At 39.0% G+C, this 15,840-nt stretch overlaps 1 protein-coding gene across 1 annotated transcript in view; it reads left to right on the top strand.

Annotated features, from left to right (window-relative positions):
* RPGRIP1 (RPGR interacting protein 1) overlaps positions 1-15,840 on the top strand; it is a gene marked incomplete at both ends in the record, with an annotated part of 102,945 nt that overhangs the window by 44,399 nt on the left and 42,706 nt on the right. The window lies entirely within an intron of this gene.

Raw genomic sequence — 15,840 nt, forward strand, 5'->3', positions numbered from 1 at the left:
TTTTAGATTCCACATATGTGATATCATATAGTATGTCTTTTTCTAACTTATTTAACTTAGCATAATACCCTCCAAGTCCACCCATGTTGCTACAAATGGCAAAATTTCATTCTTTTTTATGGCTGAGTCATATTCCATTGTATATATATCTTCTTTATCCATTCATCTGTTGATGGACACTTTCTTCCATATCTTGGCAATTGTAAATAATGCTGCTATGAATATTGGGGTGCGTGTATCTTTAGAATTAGTGTTTTATGGTGGAGTTTTTTTGGATATATATGCAGGAGTGGAATAGTTGAGTCATATGGTAGTCCTATTTTTAGTTTTTTAAGAAACCTCCATACTGTTTTCCACATTGGCTGCACCAATTTACATTCCCACTGGCAATGTGCGAGGGTTCCCATTTCTCCACATCCTCGCCAACATTTATGATTTGTGTTCCTTTTGATGATAACCCTTCTGACAGGCGTGAGGTGATATCTCATGTTTTTTAAAATTGAAGTATAGTTGGTTTACAATACTTTGTTTCAGGTATATAGCAAAGTGAGTCACTTATATATATACTTTTTCAGATTATTTTCCATTATAGGTTATTATAAGATATTGAATATAGTTCCCTGTGCTATATAGTAAATCCTTGTTGCTTATCTATTTGATGTATAGTATATAGTTGTATCTGCTAATCCCATACTCCTAATTTCCCTCCCCATTGCCTTTTTTTTTTTTTTCCTGCGGTATGCGTGCCTCTCACTGTTGTGGCCTCTCCCGTTGCGGAGCACAGGCTCCGGACGCGCAGGCTCAGCAGCCATGGTTCACGGGCCCAGCCGCTCCGCAGCACGTGGGATCCTCCCAGACCGGGGCACAAACCCGTGTCCCCTGCATCGGCAGGCAGACTCCCAACCACTGCGCCACCAGGGAAGCCCCCTATTGCCTTTTATCTTTGGTAAACATAACTTTGTTTTCTATGTCTGTGAGTCTGTTTCTCTTTTGTATATAGATTCATTTGAATTATTTTTTAGATTCCACGTATAAGTGATATCATATATTATTTGTCTTTCTCTGTCAGACTTATTTCACTTAATATGATATTCTCTAGGTCCATCCATGTTGCTGCAAATGGCAATATTTCATTTCTTTCTGTGGCTGAGCAATATTCCATTGTGTGTGTGTGTGTGTGTGTGTGTGTGTGTGTGTATAAATGACACATTTTCTTTATCCATTCATCAGTTGATGGGTACTTGGGTTGTTTCCATGTCTTGGCTATTGGAAATAGTGCTGCTATGAACATTGGGGTGCATGTCTTTTAAAATTAGAGTTTTCATCTTTTCAGGATATATGCCCAGGAGTGAGATTGCTGCATCATATAGTAGCTCTATTTTTAGTTTCTTAAGGAACTTCATACTGTTCTCCACAGTGGTTTTACCAATTTACATTCCCACCAATAGTGTAGGAGGGTTCCATTTTCACCACACCCTCTCCAGCATTTATTATTAGTAGAATTTTTAATGATAGCCATTCTGACCACTGTGAGGTGATACCTCAGTGTGGTTTTGATTTGCATTTCTCTAATAATTAGTGATGTTGAGCATCTTTTGATGTGCCTGTTGGCCATCTGTATGTCTTCTTTGGAGAAATGTCTATTTAGGTGTTTTGCCCATTTAAAAAAAAAGTTTATTTATTTATTTATTTTGGCTGTGTTGGGTCTTAGTTGCGGCACGCAGGATCTCTAGTTGTGGCATGTGGACTTTTAGTTGAGGCATACATGTGGGATCTAGTTCCCTGGCCAGGGATCAAACCCGGTCGATCCCTGGTCGGGGAACCAGGGATTGACTGGGTTCCGCTTGCATTGGGAGCACAGAGTCTCACCCACTGGACCACCAGGGAAGTCCCTTCTGCCCATTTTTTGATTGTGTTGTTTGGTTTTTTGATATTGAGTTCTATGAGCTGTTTCTATATTTTGGATATTAATCCCTTATCCATCACATCATATTGTAAATATTTTCTCCCATTCAGTAGGTTGTCTTTTCATTTTGCTGATGGTTTCCTTTGCTATGCAAAATCTTTTAGGTTTGATTGGATCTCATTTGTATCTTTTTGCTTATATTTCTTTTGCCTTGGGAAACTGACCTAAAAAATGTATTGCTTTGATTTATGTCAGAGGATGTTTTACCTAAGTTCTCTTCTAGGAGTTTTATAGTGTCATGTCTTAAATGTAGGTCTTTAAACCATTTTGAGTTTATTTTTGTGTATGATATGAGGGAGTGTTCTAATTTCATTGATATATGCGTAGCTGTCCAGCTTTCCCAACACCACTTGTTGAAGAGACTATCTTTTCTCCATTGTATATTCTTGCCTCCTTTGTCATAGATTAACTGAATGTAGTTGTGTGGGTTTATTTTTGAGCTCTCTATTCTGTTCCATTGGTCTATATGTCTGTTTCTGTGCCAGTACCACACTGTTTTGATTGCTGTAGTTTTGTAGTATTGTCTGAAGTGTGGAAGGGTTCTGCCTCCAGCTTTGTTCTTTTTCCAGAGGATTGCTTTGACAATTCTCAGTCTTTTGTGGTTCTATATAAATTTTAGGATTATTTGTTCTAGTTCTGTCAAAAATGTCATGGGTATATTGGTAGGGATTACATTAAATCTGTAGATTGCTTTGGGTAGTATGGCCATTTCAACAATATTAATTCTTCCAATCCAAGATCAAGGAATATCTTTCCATTTCTTGAATCATCTTCAGTTTCCTTTATCAGTGTTTTATAGTTTTCAGCATATAGATATTTAACCTCCTTGGTTAAGTTTATTCCTAGGTATTTTATTTTTTTAACATGATTTTAAACAGGATTTTTTTTTACTTTCTCTTTCTGATATCTCATTGTTAGTGTAAAGAAATGCTACAGATTTCTGTATATTAATCTTATATCCTGCTACCTTGCTGAATTCATTTATTAGCTCTAATAGTTTTTGTGTGGAGACCTTAGGGTTCTCTGTATAGAGAATTATGTCATCTGCAAATAGTGACAGTTTTACCTTGTCCCTTCTAAATTGGATACCTTTTTATTTCTTTTTCTTGTCTAATTGCTGTGGCTAGGACTTCTATTACTATGTTGAATAAAAGTGGTGAGAGTGGGCATCCTTGTCTTTTTCCTGAACTTAGCAGGAAGGCTTTCAGCTTTTCACTGTTGAATATTATGTTGGCTATGGGTTTGTCATAAATGGCTTTTATTATGTTGAGATATGGTCCCTCCATATCCACTTTGGTGAGAGTTTTTATCATGAATGAATATTGAATTTTATCAAATGCTTTTTCTTCACCTATCGAGATAATCATGTGGTTTTTGTCTTTATTTTTGTTAATGTGGTGTATCACATTAGTTGATTTGTGTATTTTGAACCATCCTTGTGGCCCTGGAATGAACCCAACTTGATCATGATGTATGATCCTTTTAATGTGTTGTTGGATTCTGTTTGCTAGTATTTTGTTGAGGATTTTTGCATCTATATTCATCAAAGATATTGGCCTGTAATTTTCCTTTTTTGTAGCGTCTCTGGTTTTGGTATCAGGGTGATGGTGGCTTCTTAGAAAGAAGTTGGGAGTGTTCCCTCCTCTTCAATTATTTGGGTAGTTTGAGAAGGATAGGTGTAAGTTCTTTTTATGTTTGGTAGAATGCCCCAGTGACGCCATCCAGTCCTGGACTTTCGTTTGCAGGGAGTTTTAAAAATTATTATTACAGATTCTATTTCACTTCTGCTGTTCAGTCTGTTCAAGTTATCTGTTTGTTCTTGACTCAGTTTTATCAGGCTGTATGTTTCTAGAAACTTGTCCTTTTCTTCTAGATGTCCAGTTTGTTGGCATATAACTGTTCATAGTCGTCTCTTATGATTTTTTGTATTTCTGCAGTATCAGTTGTTATCTCTCCTTATTCATTTCTCATTTTGTTTATTTGGGTCCTGTCTTTTTTCTTCTTGGTGAGGCTGGCTAGAGGTTTCTTGATTTTATCTATCTTTTAAAAAACCAGTTCTTGGTTTTACTAATTTTTTCTATTGGTTTTTAAATTTCCATTTTAGTTGTTTTCTCTCTGATCTTTATTATTTCCTTCCCACTACTGACTTTGGCTTTTGTTTTTTCTTATTCTAATTCTTTTAGGTGGTAGGTTAGGTTGTTTATTTGAAATGTTTCTTGTCCTTGAGGAAGGTCTGTATCACTATAAACCTCCCTCTTAGAACTGCTTTTACTGCCTCCTGTAGATTTTGTAAGGTTGTGTTTTCATTGTCATAGTCTTGATGTTTTCTGTTTTCCTCTTTGATTTCATTGTTGACCCTCTGGTTTTTTAGTAGCATGTTGTTTAGTCTCCATGTATTTACTCTTTTCCTGTTTTTCTTTCTGTGGTTGATTTCTAGTTTCATACCCTTGTGGTCAGAAAAGATGCTTGAAATAATTTCTACCTTCTTAAATTTGTTGAGGCTTGTTTTGTGACCTAGTATGTGGTCTATCCTAGAGAATGTTCAATGCACACTTGAATAGAATATGTATTCTGGGTTTTTTTCTTTTAGATGTAGTGTCCTATAGATATCAGTTAAATCAACTGGTCTGTTGTGTCGTGTAGAACTTCTGTTGCTTTATTGATTTTCTGTCTGGATGATCTGTCTATTGATGTCAGTGAGGTGTTAACTCTCCTACTATTATTGTACTCATTTCTTCGTTTATCTCTGTTAGTATGTGTTTTATGTATTTAGGTGCTCCTATATTGGGTGCATATATGATAAAGAGTGTCATATCCTCTTCTTGTATTTATCCCTTTATTATTATTATAATGTCCCTCTATGTTTTTCTTTATGGACCTTGTTTCAAAGTCTCTTTTGTCTGAAGTAAGTATTGCTAACCCCTGTCTTGTTATTTTTATTTGCATGAAATACCTTTTATTATCCGCTCAATTTCAGCCTATGTGTGTTTCACCCTGAAGTAAATCTCTTGTAGACAGCATATTGTAGGTTCTTGTTTTTCTTATCCAGTCTGCCACTGTATGTCTTTTTTTTTTTTTTTTTTTTTTTTTTGCGGTACGCAGGCCTCTCACTGTTGTGGCCTCTCCCGTTGCGGAGCACAGGCTCCGGACGCGCAGGCTCAGTGGCCATGGCTCACGGGCCCAGCCGCTCCGTGGCACGTGGGATCTTCCCAGACAAGGGCACGAACCCGTGTCCCCCGCATCGGCAGGCGGACTCTCAACCACTGCGCCACCAGGGAAGCCCCACTGTATGTCTTTTGATTGGAGCATTTAGTCCATTGATATTTAAAGTAATTACTGATAGATATGTATTTATTGCCATTTAAAACCTTGCTTTCCAGTTGATTTTGCAGTTCTTCTTTATTGATTTCTTCTTATTTTTGTTTTTCATTTTGTAGTTTGATGGTTTTCTTTTGTATTATGCTTGAGTTCTTTTCTTTTTATTTTTGTGTGAATCTATTGTATGTTTTAGATTTGTGGTCACCCTGGTTTTCTAGTATGTTGACCCATAACTACATCTATTTGTTTTAAACTGATAGTCAAAGAAGTTCAAATACATTCTGAAAGATCTACATTTTTACACTCCCCTCCCCCACATTTTGTGATTCTGGTGTCCTATTTTACATCTTCATGTTTATCCTTTTGCTGTTATTTAGAGTTACAATCACTTTTACAAAGATCTTTTGACTGTTTTTAGTCTATGTGCTGGCTTATTTAAGTGACCTTCAATCCTTTTATATATTTGCCTTTTCTATTGTGATTTTCCCTTTCCTATAGATTCTTGCTTCTTTTCTATTTAGAGAAGACCCTTAAATATTTCTTTAGGGTAGGTCTAGTATTGCTGTATTCTTTAGTTTTTTCTTGTCTGAGAAATTCTTTCTTCCTCCTTCTGTTCTAAATGATAATCTTGCAGGGTAGAGTATCTAGGTTGCAAGTTTTTCCCTTTCAGAATTATGAATATATCATACCACTTCCTTCTGGCCCACAGTTTCTGCAGAGAAATCAGCTGATATCCTTAATGGGGGCTCCCTTGTAACTGACTCTTTGTTTTTCTCTTGCTGGCTTTAGAATCCTCTCTTTATTTTTAATTTTTCCCATTTTAATTATAATATGTCTTGGTCTGGATCTGTTTGGGTTCATCTTGTATGGGAACCTCTGTGCTTCCCGTACCTGGATATCTGTTTCCTTCTTTAGGTTTGGGAAGTTTTCAGCCAGAATTTCTTCAAATACATTTTTGGTCCCCTTCTCTCTCTCTTCTCCTTCAGGAACCCCTATTATGTGTAGTTTGGTATGCTTTGAATGATCCCATATATCTCATATGTTGCTTTCATTTGGTTGTTATTTGTCTTCCTATCTGCTGTTCTGAGTGGGTGATTCCCATTATTCTATCTTCTAGATCACTTATTCCTTCTTCTGCATTATTTAGTCTGCTATTCATTGCTTTTATATTGTTTTTTATGTTGGCAATTGAGTTGTCTTATTTTGATTGGTTCCTCTTTATAGTTTCTAGTTCCTTGTTACAGTGATCTGCATTTCTATTAATAATCTTTCTTAATTCCTTTAGCACGATTATTACCTCCTTTTTGAACTCAGGGTCTAGTAGACTGGTGAGGTCTGTTTCATTATTTGTTCTTTCATGGGATTTTTCTTGTTCTTTTAATTGGGAGTAGTTCCTCTTCTTTTTCATTTTACTTAACTTTCTCTGTCTCTATGAATTTAGGAGAAACAGTTATGTACTGTGGTCTTGAAGGGGTATTTTTATGTGGGAACATCTGTGTGTAGACTATGTGAGTCCAGTATTTTTGTTGTGAGGGCTGGTTTTTGCATGGATGCTAGCCACATCTTTCCTCAGAGTGTGTTGGCCGTTATCCTTTTAATAGGGGGTGGGATATGTGTTGTGGTGTCCAGAGCCTCCCCTGGATTTTGGGTGGGGCCTCCTCTTTTTTCCATGGCTGTAACAGCCCTGTCAGGGGTAGGGTCCACTCCTCAGTTGTTGGAGTAGAAGCCTTGAGGGTCGTACTCGATAAGGTCCGTTGCCCTTGAGTGTGTGCCCTGCCCCAAAGGAGGTGACCACCGAAGCATGTAAAGCCCATGTGGTCACAGCAAACCTATGTCCCACTGGTGCAGGCATCCATGATTCTGACCAGAATCAACCCAAGGTCACAACCCTTTCTCTGTTGCATTTGTACCAGACTTAGTGCTAGGCTATGGTGTGGAGTGGGCTGGTGCTGGGGGCCAAGGCACTGTGGCTGCAGGAGTCGAGGTGGTTGTGCTGCCACCTGCAACCTGGGCTGCCTCTGTAGCAGGCCTCTCCCAGGGCCTATCTGCCCCAGATCCGGCTCTAAGCTTCTGTGTGTGAATGGAGCTGGAGCACTACTGCCAAGAAACAACTGTTGCCTACTCCTCGCCAGGGGCTCTCCACCCGAGACATTCGTTTCTTTGGCACCACCCAGTGAGCATGCCAACGAAGTCCACTATGGCCAGACCCACCCCCACCATCAGTGTGCTGATAATCACCTCCAAGGTTCTGCCTGGACCACACCCAAGGCCCTGTAGGCTGTCTCCGCACAGCTAAACCAAGTCCTCTCCCAGGGTCCATCCACCTGAGATTCAGCACCCAGCTGCTGCATGTACTAGCAGCCCTCCCAGCACATGATTTGGTCAGGGAAGTGTGACAAGGCAGCAGCCATCAGCCCTGGTCTTTCTCCATCCTGATTGCTAGCAAGCCAGCATAAGCACAGTCCTTGCAAACAGAGTCTAAGCCCCTCCAGCCCTCTGTCTGTCCCATTGGACCTCTCAGCAGGCAAGAAGGCTCCCCAGGGCCAGGGCCAGCCCATGTGGACATTCCCTCTATCACAGATCACTCCCAGGGGCACCAGTCCCATCCTGACGCCTTTCTTTTTTTTCTTTCCCCCTATCCTACCTGATTACATGGAGATCTTTCTTGCAGCTTTGGTTCTATAAGAGATCTTCTGGCAGTTTCCAGTTGGTTTTCTGTGAAAATTGTTTCATATTTAGATGTATTTTCTTTCTTTCTTTTTTAAATTAATTAATTTATTTATTTTTGGCTGTGTTGAGTCTTCATTGCTGCACACGGGCTTTCTCTAGTTGTGGTGAGCGGGGGCTACTCTTTGCTGCAGTGCGTGGGCTTCTTATTGTGGTGGCTTCTGTTGCTGTGGAGCACAGGCTCTAGGCACGCAGGCTTCAGTAGTTGTGGCACCCGGGCTCAGTAGTTTGTGGCTCACGGGCTCTAGAGCACAGGCTCAGTAGTTGTGGCTCATGGGCTTAGTTGCTCTGCGGCATGTGGGATCTTCCCGGACCAGGGCTCCAACCCGTGTCCCCTGCATTGGCAGGCGGATTCTTAACCACTGCGCCACCAGGGAAGCCCTGTATTTTCTTTTTAATAGATCAACATTGGTTCTTTAATTATGACATGTACATTTAAATATTTTTGATGTATTTGTGGGGAAAGGTGATCTCCACGTCCTCCTACATTGCCATGTTGATCCTCCTCTCTCATTGTGCTTTTTTAAAAAATTGAAGTATAGCTGATATACAGTACTATATAAGTTATAGGAGTAAATGTAGTCAGTCACAATTTTTAAAGGCTATACTCCATTTATAGTTATTATAAAATATTGGCTATATTCCCTGTATTGTATAACATATCCTTGTAGCTTATTTCATACATAATAATTTGTACCTCTTAATAGCACCAACCCCTTTCCTCTCCCCACTAGTTTGTTCTCTATATCTGTGAATTGCTTCTTTTTTGTTTATTGACTAGTTTGTTGTATTTTTTAGATTTCATATATAAGTGATATCATACAGGGTTTGTCTTTGTCTGACTTATTTTACTAAGCATAGTATTCTCTAGGTCCTTCCTTCTTGCTGCAAATGGAAACATCTCATTGTTTTTTATGGCTGAGTAGTATTCCACTGTATATATATATACAGCATCTTCTTCATCCACTCATCTGTTGATGGGCACTTAGGTTACTTCCATATCTTGGCAATTGTAAATAATGCTGCTGTGAACACTAGGGAGCATGTATCCTTTCGAATTATAGTTTTCTCTGGATATATGCCCAGGAGTGGGATTGCTGGATCATATGGCAACTCTATTTTTAGTTTTTTAAGGAACCTCCATACTGTTTTCCATAGTGGCTGTACCAATTTACGTTTCCACCAACAGTGTACAAGGGTTCCCTTTTCTCCACATCCTCACAAACATTTGTTGTTTGTGTTCTTTTTGATGATAGCCATTCTAACTGGTGTGAGGTGATATCTCGTTGTGGCTTTGATTTGCATTTCCCTGATGGTTAACAATGTTGAGAATCTCTTCATGTGTTGGCCATCTGCATTTCCTCTTTGGAAAAGTGTCTATTCACTTCTTCTGCACTTTTTTTTTTTTTTTTTGGCTGCGTTGGGTCTTTGTTGCCGCACGTGGTCTCCCTCTAGTTGCAGCAGGTGGGGGCTACTCTTCCTTGCTGTGCACAGGCTTCTCATTGCAGTGGCTTCCCGTGTTGTGGAGCATGGGCTCTAGGTGCACAAGCTTCAGTAGTTGCAGCACAGGGGCTCAGTAGTTGCAGCAGGCAGACCCTAGAGTGCACGGACTTCAGTAGTTGCAGTATGGGAGCTCTGTAGTTGTGGCGCGTGGGCTCTAGGGCACACAAGCTTCAGTAGTTGTGGTGCGCAGGCTCAGTGGTTGTAGCTCTCAGCCTGCAGAGTGCAGGCTCAGTAGTTGTGACACATGGGCTCAGTTGCTCCAGACCATGTGGGATCTTCCCAGACCAGGGCTTGAACCCGTGTCCCCTGCATTGGCAGGTGGATTCTTAACCACTGAGCCACCAGGGAGGTCCCTGCACATTTTTAAATTGGATTTTTTTTTTTTGCGGTACGCGGGCCTCCCACTGCCATGGCCCCTCCCGTTGCGGAGCACAGGCTCCGGACGCGCAGGCTCAGCGGCCATGGCTCACAGGCCCAGCTGCTCCGCGGCATATGGGATCTTCCCGGACTGAGGCACGAACCCGTGTCCCCTGCATCAGCAGGCGGACTCTCAACCACTGCGCCACCGGGGAAGCCCTGGATTATTTTTTATGTTGAGTTGCATTAGCTGTTTATATGTTGTGGATATAAACCTCTTATTGGTCATGTCATTTGCAAATATATTGTCTTATTCAGCAGGTTTTTTCATTTTGTCGATGGTTTCCCTTGCTGTGCAAAAGCTTTTAAGTTTAATTAGGTCCCATTTGTTTATTTTTTGTTTTATTTCCTTTGCTTTAGGAGACCGATATAAAAAATTATTGCTATGATTTATGTTAAAGAGTGTTCTGGGGGCTTCCCTGGTGGCACAGTGGTTGAGAATCTGCCTGCCAATGCAGGGGACACGGGTTCGAGCCCTGGTCTGGGAAGATCCCACATGCCGCGGAGCAACTGGGCCCGTGAGCCACAACTACTGAGCCTGCGCGTCTGGAGCCTGTGCTCCACAACAAGAGAGGCCGCGACAGTGAGAGGCCCGCGCACCGCAATGAAGAGTGGCCCCCGCTTGCCACAACTAGAGAAAGCCCTCGCACAGAAACGAAGACCCAACACAGCCAAAAATAAATAAATAAATAAATAAATAGTTTTTTTAAAAAAAAAGAGTGTTCTGCCTGTTTTCCTCTGAGAGTTTTATGCTTTTGGTCTTCCATGTAGGTTTTTTTTTTTCGTTTTTTTTGGCTGTGTTGGGTCTCCGTTGCTGCACATGGGCTTTCTCTAGTTGTGTCAAGTGGAGGCTACTTTTTGTTGTGTGTGCAGGCTTCTCATTGCAGTGGCTTCTCTTTGTTTTGGAGTACAGGCTCTAGGCACGTGGGCTCAGTAGTTGTGGCACATGGGCTTAGTTGCTCCAAGGCATGTGGGAGCTTCCCGGACCAGGACTCCAACCCGTGTCCCCTGAATTGGCAGGCAGATTCTTAACCACTGCGCCACCAGGGAAGCCTCCATTTAGGTTTTTTATCTATTTTGTGTTTATTTTTGTATATGGTGTTAGAGAATGTTCTAATTTCGTTTGTTTACCTGTAGCTGTCCAGTTTTCTCAGCACCACATATCAAAGAGGCTGTCTTTTCTCCATTGTATATTCTTGTCTGCTTTGTCATAGATTAATTGAACATAAGTCTGTGGATTTATTTCTGGACTCTCTAGTCTATCCATTGATTTTTTTTTTTTTTTTTTTTTTTTGCGATACGCGGGCCTCTCACTGTTGTGGCCTCTCCCGTTGTGGAGCACAGGCTCCGGACGCGCAGGCTCAGCATCCATGGCTCACGGGCCCAGCCACTCCACGGCATGTGGGATCTTCCCAGACCGGGGCACGAACCCGTGTCCTCTGCATCAGCAGGTGGACTCTCAACCGCTGCGCCACCAGGGAAGCCCTATCCATTGATTTTATATGTCTGTTTTTGAGCCAGTACTATATTGCTTTGATGACTGTAGCTTTTATAGTATAATGTGAAGTCAGGGAGCATGAGTCCTCCAGGTCTGCTCGTTTTTAAGATTTTTTGGGCTATCTGGGGTCTTTTGTGTCTCCATACAAATTTTAAAATTATTTCTTCTAGTTCAGTGAAAAATGCCATTGGTATTTTGATAGAGATTGCATTGAATCTGTAGATTGCCTTGGGTAGTATGGTCATTTTAGCAATATTAATTCTTCCAATCCAAGAACATGGTATATCTTTCCATCTGTTTGTATCATCTTCAATTTCTTTCATTGGTTTCTTATAGTTTTCCAAGTACAGGTCTTTTATCTCCTTAGGTAGGTTTATTCCTATGTGTTTTATTCTTTTTTTGTTTATTTCTTTTTTAAATTTAACTTTTATTTTATATTGGGATATAGTTGATTTACAATGTTGTGTTAGTTTCAGGTGTACAACAAAGTGATTCAGTTATACATACACATATATCCATTCTTTTTTTTTCTTTCTTTTATGATAGACTTTTTTCCATGTCTATAAAGTTATTATTACTGCTTGTATATTGTTTAATTTAAACATTTTCTAGTCCTCTATTGAAGTACATTTATTCCAATTTTTGATATTAAAAGCTAAGTTTTTAAGTTGAAGTTAAGAGACACTGCTATGTATAAAATAAATAAGCAGCAAGGATATATTGTACGGCACAAAGAAATATAGCCATTATTTTGTAATAACTTTATTTTTTAAATTTTTATTTTATCAATATATTGGAGCATAGTTGATTAACAATGTTGTGTTAGTTTCAGGTGTACAACAAAGTGATTCAGTTATGCATATACATGTATCTATTCCTTTTTCAGATTCTTTTCCCTTTTGGGTTATTACAGAATACTGAGCTGCATTCCCTGTGCTATACAGTAGGTCCCTGTTGGTTATCTGTTTTAAATATAGTAGTGTGTACATGTCAATCCCAAACTCCCAGTCTATCCTTCCCCCCTACACTTCCCCACTGGTAACCATAAGTTTGTTCTTTAAGTCTGTGAGTCTGCTTCTGTTTTGTAAATAAATTCACTTGTTGCATTTTTTTTAGATTCCACAAATAAGCAATATCATATTATATTTGTCTTTCTCTGTCTGTCTTACTTCACTTAGTATGATAATTTCCAGATCCATCCATGTTGCTGCACATGGCATTATTTCATTCTTTTTTATGGCTGAGTAATATTCCATTGTATATATGTACCACACCTTCTTTATCCATTCATCTGTTGATGGACATTTAGGTTGTTTCCATGTGTTGGCTATTGTAAACAGCACTGCCATGAACATTGAGGTGCATATATCCTTTTGAACCATGTTTTTCTCCAGATATATGCCCAGGAGTGGGATTGCTGGATCATATGGTAGCTCTATTTTTAGTTTCTTAAGGAACCTCCACACTGTTCTCCATAGTGGCTGTACCAATTTACATTCCCTCCAACAGTGTTAGGAGGGTTTCCTTTTCTCTACACCCTCTCCATCATTTATTGTTTGTAGATTTTTTGATGATGACCATTCTGACTGTTGTGAGGTGATATCTCATTATAGTTTTGATTTGTTTGTCTAATAATTAGACAAACACAGTTAGATTGTGTTTAATTAGAGCATCTTTTCATGTGCCTGTTGGCCATCTGTATATCTTCTTTGGAGAAATGTCTATTTAGGTCTTCTGCCCATTTTTTGATTGGGCTGCTTGGTTTTTTGATACTGAGCCACATGTGTTGTATGTAAGTTTTGGAGACTAATCCCTTGTCGGTTGCATTGTTGGCAAATATTTTTTCCCATTCTGTAGGTTGTTTTTTCATTTTCTTTATGGTTTCCTTTGTTGAGCAAAAGCTTTTAAGTTTAATTAGGTCTCATTTGGTTTTTGTTGTTTTTTTTTTGCAGTACGCGGGCCTCTCACTCTTGTGGTCTCTCCTGTTGCGGAGCACAGGCTCCACACACGCAGGCTCAGCGGCCATGGCTCACGGGCCTAGCTGCTCTGCAGCATGTGGGATCCTCCTGGACCAGGGCACAAACCCATGTCCCCTGCATTGGCAGGCGGACTCTCAACCACTGCACCACCAGGGAAGCCCCCATTTGTTTATTTTTGTTTTTATTTCCATTACTGTAGGAGGTGCATCCAAAAAGATATTGCTGTGATTCATGTTAGAATGTCCTGCCTATGTTTTCCTTTAGGAGTTTTATAGTATCTGGTCTTACATTTAGGTCTTTAATCTATTTTGAGTTTATTTTTGTGTATGGTGTTAGAGAATGTTCTAATTTCATTTGTTTACATGTAGCTGTCCAGTTTTCCCAGCACCATTTATCAAAGAGACTGTCTTTCCTCCATTGTATATTCTTACCTCCTTTGTCATAGATTAATTGACCATAAGTGCATGGGTTTATTTCTGGACTTTCTGTCCTGTTCCACTGATCCCTATTTTTGTTTCTGTGACAGCACCATACTGTTTTCATTACTGTAGCTTTGTAGTATAGTTTGAAGTCAGGGAGCGTGATTCATCTAGCTCAATTTTTCTTTCTCAGGATTGCTTTCACTATTTGGGGGTCTTTTGCTTTTCCATACAAACTTTAATTTATTTTATTCTAGTTCTGTGAAAAATGCCATTGGTAATTTGATAGGGATTGAATTGAACCTGTAGATTGCCTTGGGTAGCATAATCATTTTAACATTATTGATTCTTCCAACCCAAGAACATGGTATATCTTTCCATCTGTTTGTGTCATCTTCAGTTTCTTTCATCAGTGTCTCATAGTTTTCAGAGTACAGGTCTTTTTCCTTCTTAGGTAGGTTTATTCCTAGGTATTTTATTCTTTTGGATGTCATAGTAAAAGGTATTGTTTCCTTAATTTCTCTTTCTGATCTTTCATTGTTAGTGTATAGAAATGCAACAGATTTCTTTGTATTAATTTTGTATCCTGCAACTTTACTGAATTCATTGATGAGTGCTAGTAGTTTTCTGGTGGTATCTTTAGGATTTCCTGTGTATAATGTTAATATCATGTCATATGCAAACAGTGACTGTTTTACTTCTTCCTTTCCAATTTGGATTCCATTTATTTCTTTTTCTTGTGTGATTGCTATGGCTAGGACTTCCAATACAATGTTGAATAAAAGTGGCGAGAGTTGGCATCCTTGTCTTGCTCCTGATCTTAGAGAAAATGCTTTCAGCTTTTCACCATTGAGTATGTTATTAGCTGTATGGCCTTTATTATGTTGAGGTAGGTTCCCTCAATGCCCACTTTCTGGAGGATTTTTTATCATAAATGAATTTAGAATTTTGTCAAAAGCTTTTTCTGTATCTATTGAGATGATCACATGGTTTTTATTCTTCAGTTTTCAATGTGGTATACCACATTGATTCATTTCTGCATATTGAAAAATCGTTGCATCTTGGGTAAATTCCACTCAGTCATGATGTATGATCCTTTTAATGTATTGTTGCATTTGTTTTGCTAATATTTTGTTGAGGATTTTGCATTCGTGTTCATCAGTGATATTGGCCTATGATTTTCTTTTTTGTATAATATCTTTGTCTTGTTTTGGTATGAGGGTGACATTTGCCTTGTAGAATGAGTTCAGAATTGTTACTTTCTCTTCAGTTTGCTTTGGAATAGTTTGAGAATGATAGGTGTTAACTCTTCTCTAAGTGTTTGTTTGTTAGGAATTTTTCAATTACTGATTCAACTTCATTACTCATAATTGGCCTGTTTCTATTTTCTATTTCTTCCTGGTTAAGTCTTGGGAGATTGTACCTTTCTAAGAATTTGTCCATTTCTTCTAGGTTGTCCATTTTATTCACATATAGTTGTTCGTAGTAGTCTCTTATGATGCTTTGTATTTCTGTGTGTCCATTGTAACTTCTCCTTTTTAATTTCTGATTTTATTTATTTTTGCCATCTCCCTTTTTTTTCTTTTGGAATCTGGCTAAAGTTTTTTGTTTGTTTGTTTTGAATTTTATTTTATTTATTTATTTTTTATACAGCAGGTTCTTATTAGTTATCTATTTTATACATATTAGTGTATGTATGTCAATCCCAATCTCCCAGTTCATCCAACCCCACCACACCCCTGCTTCCCCCCATACGTTTGTTCTCTGCATCTGTGTCTTTAGGGTCTGGCTAAAGCTTTATCAATTTTGTTTATATTTTTAAAGAGCCAGCTGTTACTTTCATTGATCTTTTCTATTTTTTTGTCTCTATTTCATTTATTTCTGCTCTGATCTGTATGATTTCTTTCCTTCTACTAATTTGGGTTTTGTTTGTTCTTTTCTAGTTCCTTTAGACGCAAGGTTATGTTGTTTATTTGAGATTTTTCTTGTTTCCTGAGATAAGGTTGTATCACT

This window comes from Hyperoodon ampullatus (assembly GCF_949752795.1).
Source record: "Hyperoodon ampullatus genome assembly, chromosome: 3".
Lineage (NCBI taxonomy): Eukaryota > Metazoa > Chordata > Mammalia > Artiodactyla > Ziphiidae > Hyperoodon > Hyperoodon ampullatus.